The sequence below is a fragment of the Centroberyx affinis genome, unplaced genomic scaffold (genome assembly GCF_046629955.1).
Source record: "Centroberyx affinis isolate AG114_WGS23_722 - 3 ecotype Tasmania unplaced genomic scaffold, CSIRO-AGI_Caff_v1 ptg001058l_1, whole genome shotgun sequence".
Taxonomy (NCBI): Eukaryota; Metazoa; Chordata; class Actinopteri; order Beryciformes; family Berycidae; genus Centroberyx; species Centroberyx affinis.
In genome coordinates, this window is record NW_027279609.1 from 278,106 (window position 1) to 292,551 (window position 14,446).

Sequence of the window (14,446 nt, forward strand, 5' to 3'; positions counted from 1 at the left end):
AGTGGTGTAGGTTGTCCTCAGCGTTGTGCGAGCTGGAAGTAGATTAGTTTGCCCTGTTCTGGCTGTAGTTGGTAATTTTATAGTCAATCGTTGTTTCTGCTTTTACTGTATTTGCAATTTTCTTGTTTTTGTCTGTGAGGGTAAATATATGCAGAAATTGTTGTTATGATGTGAGCTTTCAGGCATTAGTCAGAATGTGCATGCAAATAGTTTTAAAAGGTATTTAGTAGCTATTACCGGTGACCTTTCAGAGAGAATGCATAAAGACAGGGACACCGACACATAAAGCAATGACAGATGTCCCGTCAAGATGGTGCTGTGTACAAGCTGCTATCTGCAAGACCTTTAGCCAGCCTTCATGCTAAATTAGATCTCATTTGACATTTATTTTCCAACATAAATATTTGATTTTGATGTGAAAATTCACAGGCCGTCCACTGGACTGCCAGCGTTGGGTGAATGATGCCTGAAATGGAGGAGGATGTGTTTATTTTTAGCTGATTATCTATGCGCTGGGCAGATTGAAATGGGCTTGCCATTGTTTACAAGTTCTTTTGAAGTGATCCTTCATTGTGAGCGTACCTTTCATGGCCCTGGCCTCTCGGGAAGTGAGTTCTGCATTTGAACACTCTCCTATGGCCTTGAAGCAGCTGTGTACACTGTGTGCCATATCCCAATTGTAGAACCAATGAATTTCAATTATCAATGCTCTTCACCACTCTACCTGTCTATTTACATATTTTTTAAGGAATGTTTTTCGGCTCAGCATTTCTGTCTGTTATACGGTTGTTATTTATCTGCCTCTTCCAATCTAGGTGTACCTGCCTATCATTCACCCTGCAGCCAGTTCTGTTCTGCAGAAGTCTCTAGAGTCTGACCGGTGTATCTTGTAAAAAGGTAAAGAGCAGTTTCATTGTAGCATGCCACAGTTTTTGTGGCCAGCCAGGGTAAATTGGGTAAGCAGCTCCCGGGGCTGCTGGTCTGTGTCAGAGTTGCGGTGGTGAAGTGACCTGCTGTTAGATGGCCTGATTTGCTGTTCCCACACTCTCCGGTCCTTGTGGCATGGCGAGGCACGAGAGGAGGACACGGACACAGGGGCAGGGCACCATTAGAGCAAATGAGACTGTTGTCTGACTCTGCCTCCTGACAGAAGGAGTCTGCTGTTTTTATATTTGCCACACACCAGCTCAGCCCTGTAGAGTGCCTTCCAGTGTCGGCACAAGCGCACGTTACGCAGGAGCTCTGTGCCTGTCAGCAAGTCCGGTGTGCTGCTTGGTGACAAAGGGGATAAATGTTCCTCACCCAGGGCTGACGGTTAGAAACCGTCCTCATTTAATTAGCCGGTCTCAGCTGTGCACACACACAGCGACTTGCTCCTCCGACACCGGTTGGTTTGCTGGGAGGCTGAGATGGGTGTTTTCACTGCCCAGAGGAGTCATGAAATAATTATGAGCAAAGGACAAGGCCTCCACATTTCTAATATTTTCATTAAATATGGAGTGGCTTTTCTTCCTCCCACTGTTATATTCTTCTTGTGTCATTTCTGCCACTAGAGTAGGTTTGAATCTTTGAATGAAAGCAAAAATAGTACCTTCATTATTGCCTCAGCCATGTTCTTATGATTTATTGATTAGGCCTACCTCCTGTTATCAGCAGCTGCATGCTTGAATATGCCATTAAGAAGTACCCTACCTCAATGGCATCCGTTACTATTACGGCTCGTCATTTGGGCATTCTACTAGTAAAGCTTTTAAACCACTGGCTTCTGATTTGAGAAAATGTTTTTGATTTTCTCTGCTTATCCCAAAAGTGCATAGAGAGAAGTTAGTCAAGTTTGAGGCTCTTGAGGGTTCTGCGATTCAGTCCAAGGAGTGCTGTAAAAAGGAATTATTTTGTGTAATAAAACATGAATAGAGAAACGTTTGTACTGTAGAGCCGCCCTATTGGTCTCTTTTTTCAGTTTCTACAGCAGGTGTTTAAGGGTATATGCCACCTGCTCTCTTTGGTGTTGTTCTGTTTGAACAAATGTGTGCTGTAGGGCTGTCTGCAACGTGTACTTCAGTAAAGAGGTGTGTGTGCGTGGGTGTGTGTGTGTGTATGTGTGTGTGCAGCTCTTTGTATCCAGGCAGAATGAACGTCAGGCCCTTGTGTTTCATAGCTTTGAGTGAGGCTTAAGCTCAAACATGGCCTCTGCCTCACTGTGTGCTCATTAGTTTTAATATCCTCTGTCAACAGTCGAGGCACAATCATGTTTTAATGAAGGATTACCCACAACCTCAGGATAAGAAATACTGCCCATACGTATGTTTTCATGCTTTACAAAGTCACCTGCAGGTTCTGGTCTGTAGTTGTGGGTGAATACACATCATTATCATCCACCATTCCTGTTTTTTGTTTTTTTTTTACATTTAATTCCTTTCATGTGTTCTGTGCTGTTGAGTTTGAAAATAATAGAATAAATCTCTAATTTTTTGGTTTGTTAACACTGATACATGTTCTGAGTTCCAAGGCTGAACCAGGTTTTCTTGGGTAAATCCTTGCACAAGAAAACCATAGTGTTACACCATACAGTGCAACACTGTATGGTGGTTTATTAGCACCTTCAGTAGAACACAGTTTTTGCAGTTTGTCTGTTGCCATTGTTTTCCTTAGTAGAGGCACTGCCTCTCAGGAGAAAGACACTCCCTGTCCTCCACTCCTATACATGTGATTGTTATGATCAGAAAAGCAACTCATGCCACTGCAGTACAAAATTGCTGAACGACTGTATGTTACTTCTGAGGAAATGGACATAAATGGTTAATCAAGGCCATTGAGACCCTCTCTTCCAGCCATTAGTGGAGCTTTGGCCATGATGGCAGTCAGACATTGATTTCCACATGCTCCTATGGTGCCTCAGTTCAACTCATCACAATGGGTGCGTTCCAGTCTAGACATTTTAAAATGGGTTGTTCTATCTTATGGCATTTCTGGTTTACGTGACAGAACAGTAGAGAGATATAGGAACGAGTAGAGAGAGTGAGAGAGGGCACAGCATGCGGAACGGGTCAGCAGACAGATTTGAACTCATATTGTTATATGCTACTTAAAATGCTACACTCCAGAGTAAATATTCTCAGAATTTCTGTCAGAATCAGAATCATAACTTTATTCACCAAGTACAATATAGAAGGAATTTCTCTTAGTGCAGATGTCAACATAAAATCTAATATGAATAAGAAAAATGTAAAAATGTAAAAATATATAATACAATACAAATAAAAATAGAAGATATGTGCCCTGCGTTATGTACAGACATGTGTAATGAGCAATATGCAATGTTAAGTGCTGTTATATTATATGGCCAGTAATATGTGCATTTAAATTACAGTTGTCAGAACAATTTAAAGCTAAAATCCACCTTACAACAATTAAATCATTCCCATGATCTGACACAGTTTGGCTGATATTTGTGAGCGTCAACAACCCAAAGCCTGAAGCCAGAGATCAAGGCTCTAATCTGTGATGTTATCCGGAGACAAAACCTGGAACTGCTTCATTGAGAATGAATTGGACACTGATTGTGGACTCATAGCCTTTCCATCCAAATGAGATTTATTTCAGTGTGTTGAGTTGTGGACCATAAAATAGTATCAATATCCCTCTGAAATCACCCTAGGAGCTGACTGTCCACAAAATCAGTCTCCCATCACTGTCAATGTTGCAGCTCATCAAAAGAGTCTTGGCTCTCTTCTGTCTAGCCTTGGCAGAGATTTGTCCATGCTGACATATCAAGACTGAACTGTCAGTGTTCATAGGAATAAGTTAACATGCTTAATTTGTTTTAGGGTGTTTATTCCCCAGCCTTTGAATGCACAAACCGCATCAAAATGACCCAGTGACATCATTTTTGTTGCAGAATTTTGTAAATAAAATACCATACATTAATATTCCTTGTAATCCTTGAAAAACATGTTTATAACTTGCATCAATTTCAATTTCACTTCTCTCTTTCATTTTTTTTTGAGGAAGTGATGATTTTGGAGCACTACTCCAGTGTCCATAATCTGGGTCAAAATGACCCTAAATTCATTTATAATGGGAATTCAATGATTTTTTTTATTTTTATTAAATGTGCAGTAGCAATCATACTTTGGAGGAGAGACCTTCTTCTGCATGGTTTAATGCATCATTTAATTCATTGATCCAAAAATTAACGTGAGGATGGAACAACTGACATATCTCCTGAAAAGTAACTCTATGGCCCATAGGTGCTGCAGGCTCCCAACATGTGTGTGGCTGCAGCTGCTATCATAGCCTACTTAACCATAGTTTTTGTTCAGTATGTAAATATATGCAAATCTCCAAATTATCAGTTTTCTATCTATCAGTCTCATATCTGCTGAAAAATATTTCTGCATATGACCCATTCCTTTGGGATAAATAAAGTATCTATCTATCTATCTATCTATCTATCTATCTATCTATCTATCTATCTTTTTAGGTCTCCACATCAATGTTTCATATCTACTGTACATCTACTGTAGCGTTGAAATACTGTACATGCGGTCTATAGGTGGCGCTACAGGTTACAGACATGGCTAAAGGCATTTATACTCTACATGGATCTTTGTATGTATGCCAAATTTTCTACACCAAATTATGTCCTCTACTGTACATTTATTGTAATAACATTCTGATTTTCCATAAGAAATAAATGATGGGTAATTTTGACCCAGGTTATGGAAAAGTGCTAAGTTTCTGGGCCATGCATTAAAGAGTTAAAATTCCAAACTATGTGGACAAGAGAGTGAATTAAACTCAATAGATGGTATTCAATAAAACTTTGCTTCACATTCTCTTTTTGCTGTAATCCTGCTGGACACAGGTATTACTCTCCCATTTTAAGATACTGCAAAATCAATAGCAATGTAGAAGAAGCCTATTTGGAAAGCGCTTTTTTTTTTTTTTTTTTTAAATCGTAATGCAGAAATACATTTGAAAATATCTGTGCTCAATTGTGCTCTCCTTAACCCAGATCTAATATTTCTGTAGAGTCTTTCTAAGAGATATAATGGAGAAAAATAACTCAGTGCACTACAAATTATTAAAGGAAATATCCACCCTAAAAAAAAAACAACTATTGGTGATGTCTACTTTGCATTTCTGGGCCCGTTTTGTTGCTTGGTAGTGTATTTTTCTTAGTCCCTCAGAAACAAAGAGCAAGGGCTTCTTTATGGACTCGTTCTTTTTAGACATTTTGCACCAACTTTCAACAGTCATACAGGGAGAAATCCATCCTAGAACTGGCAGAGACCAATTTCTTCACTGACAGCAGCTTCAATAGACCATAATGCAATGCAGCCGCAAGGCATGTTGTGTTTTGAGTCAGGGGCACATCTCCCACGTTTTCTTGACTGGAAAAACCTGCTCTCTTGCTCTTCCTATCGCTATCACCAGAGCCATATATCTATGGCTCTGGCTATCACTATCGCTATAGATAAGAATGGCGTGACGTTTCAAACAGGCCACGCCCACAAAGTGCAGTACAAGTGATATGCCCCGCTGTATTTCTATGGGCAAAACTTATAAAGTTATTTAAGTTAACTTATTAAAAATATCGACATTTTCTGTGGTTGCTTTTTCTGTATTCTGATAATTTATGTGAAATGTATATGGTGTAAATAATTTGTTGTTACCTTTTCACAGTTATCAAAGAACTGCATCTGCACTGTTTTTTTCTGGAAGTCACAAAATGCTAACAAGCTAGCAAACCTCCGTGCAAACTTTCGTTCAAGAGAAGAGTCATGCTAGCATTTTGACACATCAAGAAAAAACATTTTAATGATCATGCTGTTGTTTGACAGCCATGAAAAGGTAACGTCAAATTCTTTATACCATATACATTTCACATAAATTATTAGAACACAGTAAAAGCAACCACAGAAAATGTTGATTTATTGTTTTGCCCATAGTAAATGAAAAGGGTTTCGCACTTGTACCGCACTTTGCAGGCGTGGCCTTTATGCCGCGTCATCGCCATTCTTATCTATTGCTGGCGAAAGGCATTTTGGGAAATGTAGGAACTAAATAACTGAAGTAGGAAAAAAGTAAACACCTCACATCACAAAATAACTTCTAGAACACGCTGAACATCACAGATTGATGATATATAGATGATTTATAATAATATATGAATATCCCAGGGTGGAATTTCCTTTAACATATATTTGTGTGTTTCAGTATTGTTGTCGAGTCAGAAAACCTTGAGTCCAAGTCAAGTCCCAAATCCTCAGTGTTCAAATCCAAGACCAAGTCACCAAGGTCTGAGTCGAGTCTCAAGTAACCAGTTTGAGTCCAAGTAATCCATGCTAGAACAGTCTTTTCCTCTATTGTCCTTTCACATATTTTACATGTGGTACTACTTTTTGCACAATTTAATGTAAAGTCTATGTAAGAAAAGCTCACAGTACATGGTGGAGCCATCTTCATCTATCACTTGGCTAGCGATGTTACATCATCCTATCAGTGGTTGTGTTGTAATATTTCATAGCCTATGTCTACATGTAGGCCTATACTGTTTATCAACCTGATGATCAGGTACAAATTTGAGGTTACACTAAGAAGATGTGTAGCCTATGTCTAATGTAATCCCTATTTTGAGATCAAGTCCTCACTCCTTTTGAGTAAGTCTAAGTCTGAGTCATCAATACTGAGTCGTGCAACACCGGTGTGTTTGTACCTTTATGTGTGCCTGCTTTCATCTGTGTAATTACCTTTGTTGCTTTTTTCTCGTCTCTCCAGCGACTGACCCTGCTGCATGTGAACAGCAACCAGTGTTTGGACATGCCCTCTGAGGAGGACAAGATGGTCCCCACGCTGAGAGACTGCACAGGCAGCCGCTCCCAGCAGTGGCTGCTCCGTAACATGACCCTGAGCGTCTGAGTCCCCACCTCCCCGCTCTCCCGCCACTCTGTCCTCATCTCCACCAGTGCCGGCTCCCCACACCTTCACCAGGTGGCTCTTTATCACGCACATCCCACGCCTCCTTCCTGTAATCGCCCGGCCAACTTATACAGGGATCCGGGCCGCGGTGGCCTCTCTTCCTTTACGGAGGTTTCCAGTGGCGTCTCCTCTGACGGCTCGCCACAGGTTTGATGGAGGCCGCGCCTGCCATCAGTTCACATAACAAGCTGTAGCTTCAGTGACCTCCTCATTCTGTCCAGACGGGGAGAATGATTTGTGAGGACTGAGTTCTGTGTGCGGAGGACGCTGATATCAAAGCACTCACACTGTGTACGCCAGCTGCTAGCCATGCTTAGCTCCAGGACTTATAGCATCTATAACACAGAGCATTACAATGTACATCTCCCCATAAGTCTGCACTGTAAATGACCTGCATTGTGCTCTTTACATATGGTATGTTGGTGTCTAGGTACAATCCTAAAAGGAGACAATTCTTTTCATGACAACGTGCTGCACATCCTCTTTTCATATCCGTGTCAGAGTTACAATGGACTAATGGGAAAGTGATGTTGTTACGGAGGATTTGTAAGGACATCGGGAGAGAAAAAACCAAGCTGAAGATCTCAAACTACCATCATACATAGAGAATGAATGCAGGAAAAAATAGTGCAGCTATAACATCCTCCCTCTTTTAAAAATAACAACATGAGCAATCACCTAATGTTCCATTGTTAGAGAGGAGTTATATATACCGCTTTGAAAATGTGAGGCCACAGTTCTTTGGACCTGTTCCTTGGATCGATAGAGTATGCCTTAAAGTTAAGTTTATTGCAAGTTGTTTGAAGTATTGAGAGAAGTGGCTGGGAAATGAAGTAGCACTCTGATATGTGCAGATAGGATTCATTTTGAATGAATGTAATAGTTTGTCCTACATGGACACGTGTTCCTCTGAAATATTTGTACTGCACTGTGGCGCTTTCTGTTCCATATGATATTATCAAGGCCGTCTGTGGGCCTCATTAAATACTCTCATCATCTTGATCAGGTTGGACATGAGTTCTGATTCTTTCTATTAAGATATTACCCAATTCTTTACAATATCTTGAGCAAAAATGATGTCTTGGAACTGAATAGTTGCGTGTGCCTTTAGAATGTTGATTGGTATTTGGTTTATCAGTTTTTAGACGATTTAATTAATTTGTTGTTCAAAAGGAGAATGTTAAGTCTGTTTTCATTTCAGGTCAATCGTACAGTATATCGATATTAAATAAATGTCATATGTCATGAATATGTCATCACCATATTTATGCTCGACCAAACATTCAGTTACACATTAGCATTTGTCAGCAAGTCAATATTCAATATATCAATATTCAGTCAGCACCCAAGCAAACGTGACAGGTACTTTTCACAACATTATTGACCTGGATCAGGCAACAAATATTATTGTACATAATACTGTTGACATGTTTCTATCACCATTATTGTTGTACATACAGAACCAATTATTTTTCTAAGATGCTGTAAAACTTGAACACTCCTTTTCAAAAAAGGACATTGAATGGTAAAAGATCATGAGGTATTGAAATGGTTTATTCATAAATATGGTAATAAAATCCAATGCTTACCTTGGTTTTTGAAATTGCAATGTGTTTGAGAAATCATCATCTGTCCCATGAAACCAATTCTCAGACTACCTAAAGGACCTTAGGCAATTGTACATGAGGGAGCAACTAATGGTGAAATACTATTAATGCTGCTTGAATACTGAATCCTTGCCAACTGTCTGCTTGGCATTCAGACTGAAATTCAATCAACTCTTTCATATTGCGTACACATATTTATTGTTTTTCATTATCTTAAAGTGCATGGTACTACAATAGGAATGTAGTTTGTGTTTCAATGTGCTGGTCGTAAAGTGACGTTACCTGTTTGTACCTTTTGCCTTTTTTGTAAAAAGAAAAAAAAATGGGGTGAAGAATAAAACTTTGACTGAACCTGGAATCAGCATTCATTTCAGTTTCAAGCAAACTGATGAAACTGTGAACACCAATAAATCAGTTGTTTAATAAACCTTGTTCTTGAAGCTTTTAAGACCCCTGTATATCTCATTACCGGTCTTCTATGGGTTGGAGGAGGATGTGTGGGCTTTTAAAGGTGGTAATTTGCAACCTCTGTTCCATGGTGGCAGTTAGAGCATAAAACACATACAACTGGATGCCGAAACAAACGCATTATAATGGATGTGACTGTCTCAAGCCACTGCCATTGTCATCCATTGAGGGGTACCTTTGATATGGCTCATTATTTGGTATACATTTATGCAAGGAAGTTAACATTTCTATACAGAAATGTATAGAAATGTTAACCCTGTTGAGGGAGATTGAATGTCCAAATGACACTGGACACTACAAATATTACTAACAAAATGTGTGTACATTTTTACAGCACATAGAAATCCATACAGTGAAGCAGTTTTTATTCTACAGAACACATCGATGTAAAGTATTGACTAGCCTTTTACTCACTCTGCCACTGCACTTTTTTTTCCATTTCTCTCACTCAGGAGGGATGGGTGGCTTTTTAATAAATATTTGTAAATCTCTCCAAGGTAAACACTCCAGAGTTATTAATGGCTTCTCATGGGGCTGACATTAACTGCACAACACATCAGCACTTCACCGCAGCCTCAGCAGGGGCCCTCTAGGACTGGGGCAATCAGCCGGTCTCACACCTGTAGGAAGCAGAACCGGGACGGTAGAATGGGCCCGTGGGGATAAGATAGCCAGGCTGTGGCCGGGCCTGGGGAGTCCATTAGGGGGTGAGATGGTTTAAAATAATAGCCTTAATGGAAGCCTTATCTGACATGGCTCACTGTGGCTCTCAGAGGTAGAACGTGATCGCAGCTTCTCACCATGGAGACTGCCAGGCGGTTAACTCTTTCCGTTCCACTGTACAGTTATCGACCGTATGAAGCACGGGCTCATACTAGGTAATGGGTCTTCTGGAATGATAAAACTGTGGCTATGCTTTTAATCCAGGCGATGTAAAACCACTTACAGTTCTTATGCTTATCGCCCTGCTGCTGCTGCGCAACTAAAACAGCAGCTTACATTTTAGGCGTTTAGCCGATGCTCATCCATGGCAACTTACAGTGAGTGAGCAGGTAGGGGTTCAGTGTCTTGCCCGCAGAACTTGAATGGATAGAACAGTCCTTCCACTGTTTGCCATGGTAATTTGGCTAGTACAGCATAAAATGGCAGTTATGGACTTTTAAAAAAAAATGTTTTGGCATTTTCACTCCTATTCAACAGATCAAAGTAGAGACAGACAGAAAAGACTGGGAGATAGAGGGGATGACATGCAACAAAGATACCAGGCCAGATTTGAACCCAGGACTTCACACCTGCACACCTATGGCATGCACCTTAGACCACTGAGCTACCACAATGCTTACAATTATGGAATTTTAAGGGTTAGTTGCTATGGTGACAACGCAAGTCTGGACATTAAGGCCGTTAAGTGTGTCACACTGGCTTGAGAACTGTGCAGGTGAGTCTCTCACATGAGTGCTTAGCAAACTGTCAAATCTCAATTGAACGCTGACGTTAGCGACAAGGTTAACGTAGCATTAGCAAAGATTGTACTTCACAAGTTCTGTGGTCTTGGCCAAGGATGCTTCAAAAGGACATAATGGCAGGGATTGGACCTCTGACCTTTTGGTTACAGGATTGCCTCCCTAACCTGTCTGTAACCATTAGCCTGTCATGCCTAGTGGCTCTTAACACTTTTGTGTTGTGACTTTGAATAAGATAACCGCTTTTTTGTTTTCTTTTGTCCTATTTCTCCATGCATCTCCGGTGTACTTGATTGTGTGCAGGTCTGCCTGTCTCTCCCTCCCTGCTCGATATATGGGATTCCATCTAGTCAGTGAATCCAATAATGGGCAGAGGGAGAGTGGAGGAGAGAAGGGATAATCAACCCTCTGGATGGGCCCTTTCTTTTTACTCAAGACAAGAGGAGAAATCCTGCCCTTAATTGTTGAGGGGACCTGAGGTTCCAAAGCGCCTGCATTGAAAAGCAGCTTTAATTAGACATGGTTTGAGGCTAGGAGTCTCAGTGGGGGTCAGATCCTCTGCCACAGGAGGGACAAGTACGCACACACACACACGCACACGCACACGCACACACACACACACACGCCACACCGTACCGTACCGTACATTACATGTCTTTAAATGTGCATAGCCAGCCTAGGATTCAAATGATACTTCCCTGATGTATGTTTGCGATCTCTTGAGTAATTTTTATTGATTTGTAGGGAGGAAGTGGCTCTAACAAGCTTCTCCTATGTGATAATCCCCTTTTAGCGACGAAAGCAGTGATTAGGAGGAGGAGCCCTGCTGCTTTCAACAGTAATTGTGTAGTAATCAATCATCAATCACCAGGAGCTGTTCCAGAAAACACTCCTGTTCAGATGCTATTTTTGACCACGGCAACAACTAATAAGGTCTTGCCTCAGTTGGGGAAAGGAAAACCTACAGACTACAATAGTAAATGTGCCACATTTTCTTTATGTTTATCCCATACACATTTTTATTTGTTACACCTATATAGTGCTATAGCCACAATAATTCCCCACCTGAGAAGCTGTTGGCATTAGAGGTATCATTCTCGTTATCAGCCATTATTTTGCCTCCATCCTGAGTTTCCAATGCAATGAGACGCTGCTGCTCCTGTCCCAGTCACACCGCAGCTCATGATCAACTGTAATGTCCTTTGATTACCACAAGATGCTGACAGTTTCATATGTCCCTCGGAGGCTCCATCTTTTGACCCAATTGCGCTGCTCCATGGGATCACCGGTTTAGAGATGGCTGCTCTGTCCATCCATCCACCACATGGTTTCACATTACACGCCAAGGATGGAGGAAGGCCTGTTAGTGCTTCGAGATCCAGTGAGCATGCTCCAGATCACGTTAAAACCTCATCTTTGCCGGGAGAAAATCATCGCACGCGTCTTTCATGAGCAGAGGATTGTTGGTTTAGAATTTGAAAATCAATATTGTACCAGCAGAACAAGATTACAGAGAATTTTGAATGAGGAAGTAGTGAATTTGTGGGGGGAAATAGAAGAACAAATCCATCAAACCCAACATCAAAGCAGAGGCGGTGCCCCTGCTATGTCCCTGATTGTAGAGATTACAGAGGAAGATGGAAAATTAGAGAAGATCGGGTGAAGTGATTGGCTGATCTTCCCAGAGAGTGACCTCAAGTGCCATCCCAGCTGATACAGAGAGCAGGATAAATGTATCTCTTCTCCTATATTGGTCTGATTAGATTAATAAATCAATCCCACCCCCCCACCCCTTCAGGTTTTGCCCGGGCTATTTTTATAAAATGGGTTACACAAGAACATCAAAGTGTTTCTCATCGTTGTCTGATGGGAATTTTACATTGGCTGTTGCAGGAAGTGTCTACTACATGCCCCTACTCAAGACTAGTCAATGATGGTGATGGAAGATGGTGTTATAGCGGAAAAAGCAATCAATAAACATGAAACAATAATACCACATTTCTGTCATTTTCTGGAGGTGGCAATAAAGTGTCAGAGGAGCAAAATTTGTGCTTTTCTACAGATTCTCATACTTGGAGTAATCTCAAAACAAGAACTAATCTGCATATTTTCCAATTTAGAGCACAATGTTACACATCATCTGCCTCTCAGTGTGTGAAAAGAATGAGCCCAACCCTTAACCTCTTTCTTGTGTTCAGTTTTGAGTGACAAAGCCAATATGATCAGTAAAATTATAAAACTAATTGTGTGGGGTTGTGATTGCTTGACACTATTGAAATGATAGCTCAAATAAGGGTTTCCATAGAGTCCCTTATCGCCGATCTTGCCGGGGGCATGCCATAAATAGCACTACTTTCCACCACATGCAATTGCTGACTGTATAATTGTCTCACTTTGACTCTGACTGATCCTGCTGAAATGAATCCATGTGGAAATTGGAGCTCATGAATTTGAAACACATAGAAATAGCCAGGATTGCAAAAACATTTTTCTGGTAAGTGACAATAATCCATTCCTATTACCAGGTTTGTTGCTTACGGTATATAGTTAGTATCACGTAAAACTGAGTGATGACACAGACATAAGAACGCTGTAAAGGAAATAGATGGTCTATGTGATCACACATCCCACCACATTTGGGAGTTCCTTAATTGCTTTTTCTAAAAGTACATGCAGGACAGATACTTTGACAAGAGTTGTGAAAAACTTAAGCTTCGATGCATATATCTGAGAATATGGCAATTAAAAATTTCTAGCTCATGGTGCAGTCTGGCTGTTGGCCAGTTCAAACTAATAGCGTTGTTTTTGCTCTGCAAATATGTGAGTAGCCTTTCCCTCCTAATGAGGGCCAGAATGCATGGTGGATGACCCGTGTCCCCCTGCACTCATTATAAAAGCACAGAGCCAAGTCCTGCAGTACTGTAGCTGGTGTTCACCTGGCTGGGATGAAGGCCTGGTGACTGATGGGGAAATCTTTTCCTACCCCCCTCAAGAGGATTGAATTATAGAGCTTCACAGACAGCAATTGGAAGCACATTAACATTGCACTGACACAAGCTCCAGCAGAGAGCTGTACTGTTATGCAATCATTCACTTGGAAACAGTTATGTTAGCCAATGGCCTCAGCGCTGTTTTTAGAAGATGTCCATTTGTACAGTAGGGCATGCTGGGCTCAGACTGGATATGAAATATCATGTAGTAGACCAGGGAAGGGAGCTATAATGAGACTGGTAGGTTTCATCTTGGACCAGACTGACTTAACAGTCTATTGATCCCTGGGAGCTCAGGCAATGAAACCAAACCAATGAGACATTACAGCGTATCTTGGCATAAGGAAGTTCAGAGCTGCTGCATGACATGAGGGCAGAGGGTAAAAAAGCAGTATGCTTCACACTGACACATCAACTCATGATAAGTAACACTGCCTTGTGGGTGGCTGTCATGCTTGATTCAGAGGTGAGGTGGGTTAATCACAAAGCTCCGGGCGATTCATCAGCGGATTCAGTTCACTCTGGGAGCGGGTTTATTTGAAATTCAATCCAATTCAAGCATTCAAAAACTTCGAACACACACATATTCCCATCCCATCCCAACTTTACAGAGAATAAATGTCCCGAGTCTGCTAATTTAATTACAGTTTCACTTTAGTTTTTGAACTTCCTCAGTTGAAGTGAATTGATCCTTGCGCTGGTTCATTACTGATCTCTCTCCAGTTACAACCGGTTCGCATGGGAATTTGCTCGGGAACAATGCCCTAATCATTAATGACTAATTTTTTTTAATTAAGTGATAATGGCTTATTAACATGGTAGAATATTGCCAGCCCATATTGATTTAGAAATACACAGCATCATAATATATTTAGGGAGGGGGGAGCAGGAGAGAGAGAGAGAGAGAGAGAGAGAGAGAGAGAGAGAGAGAGAG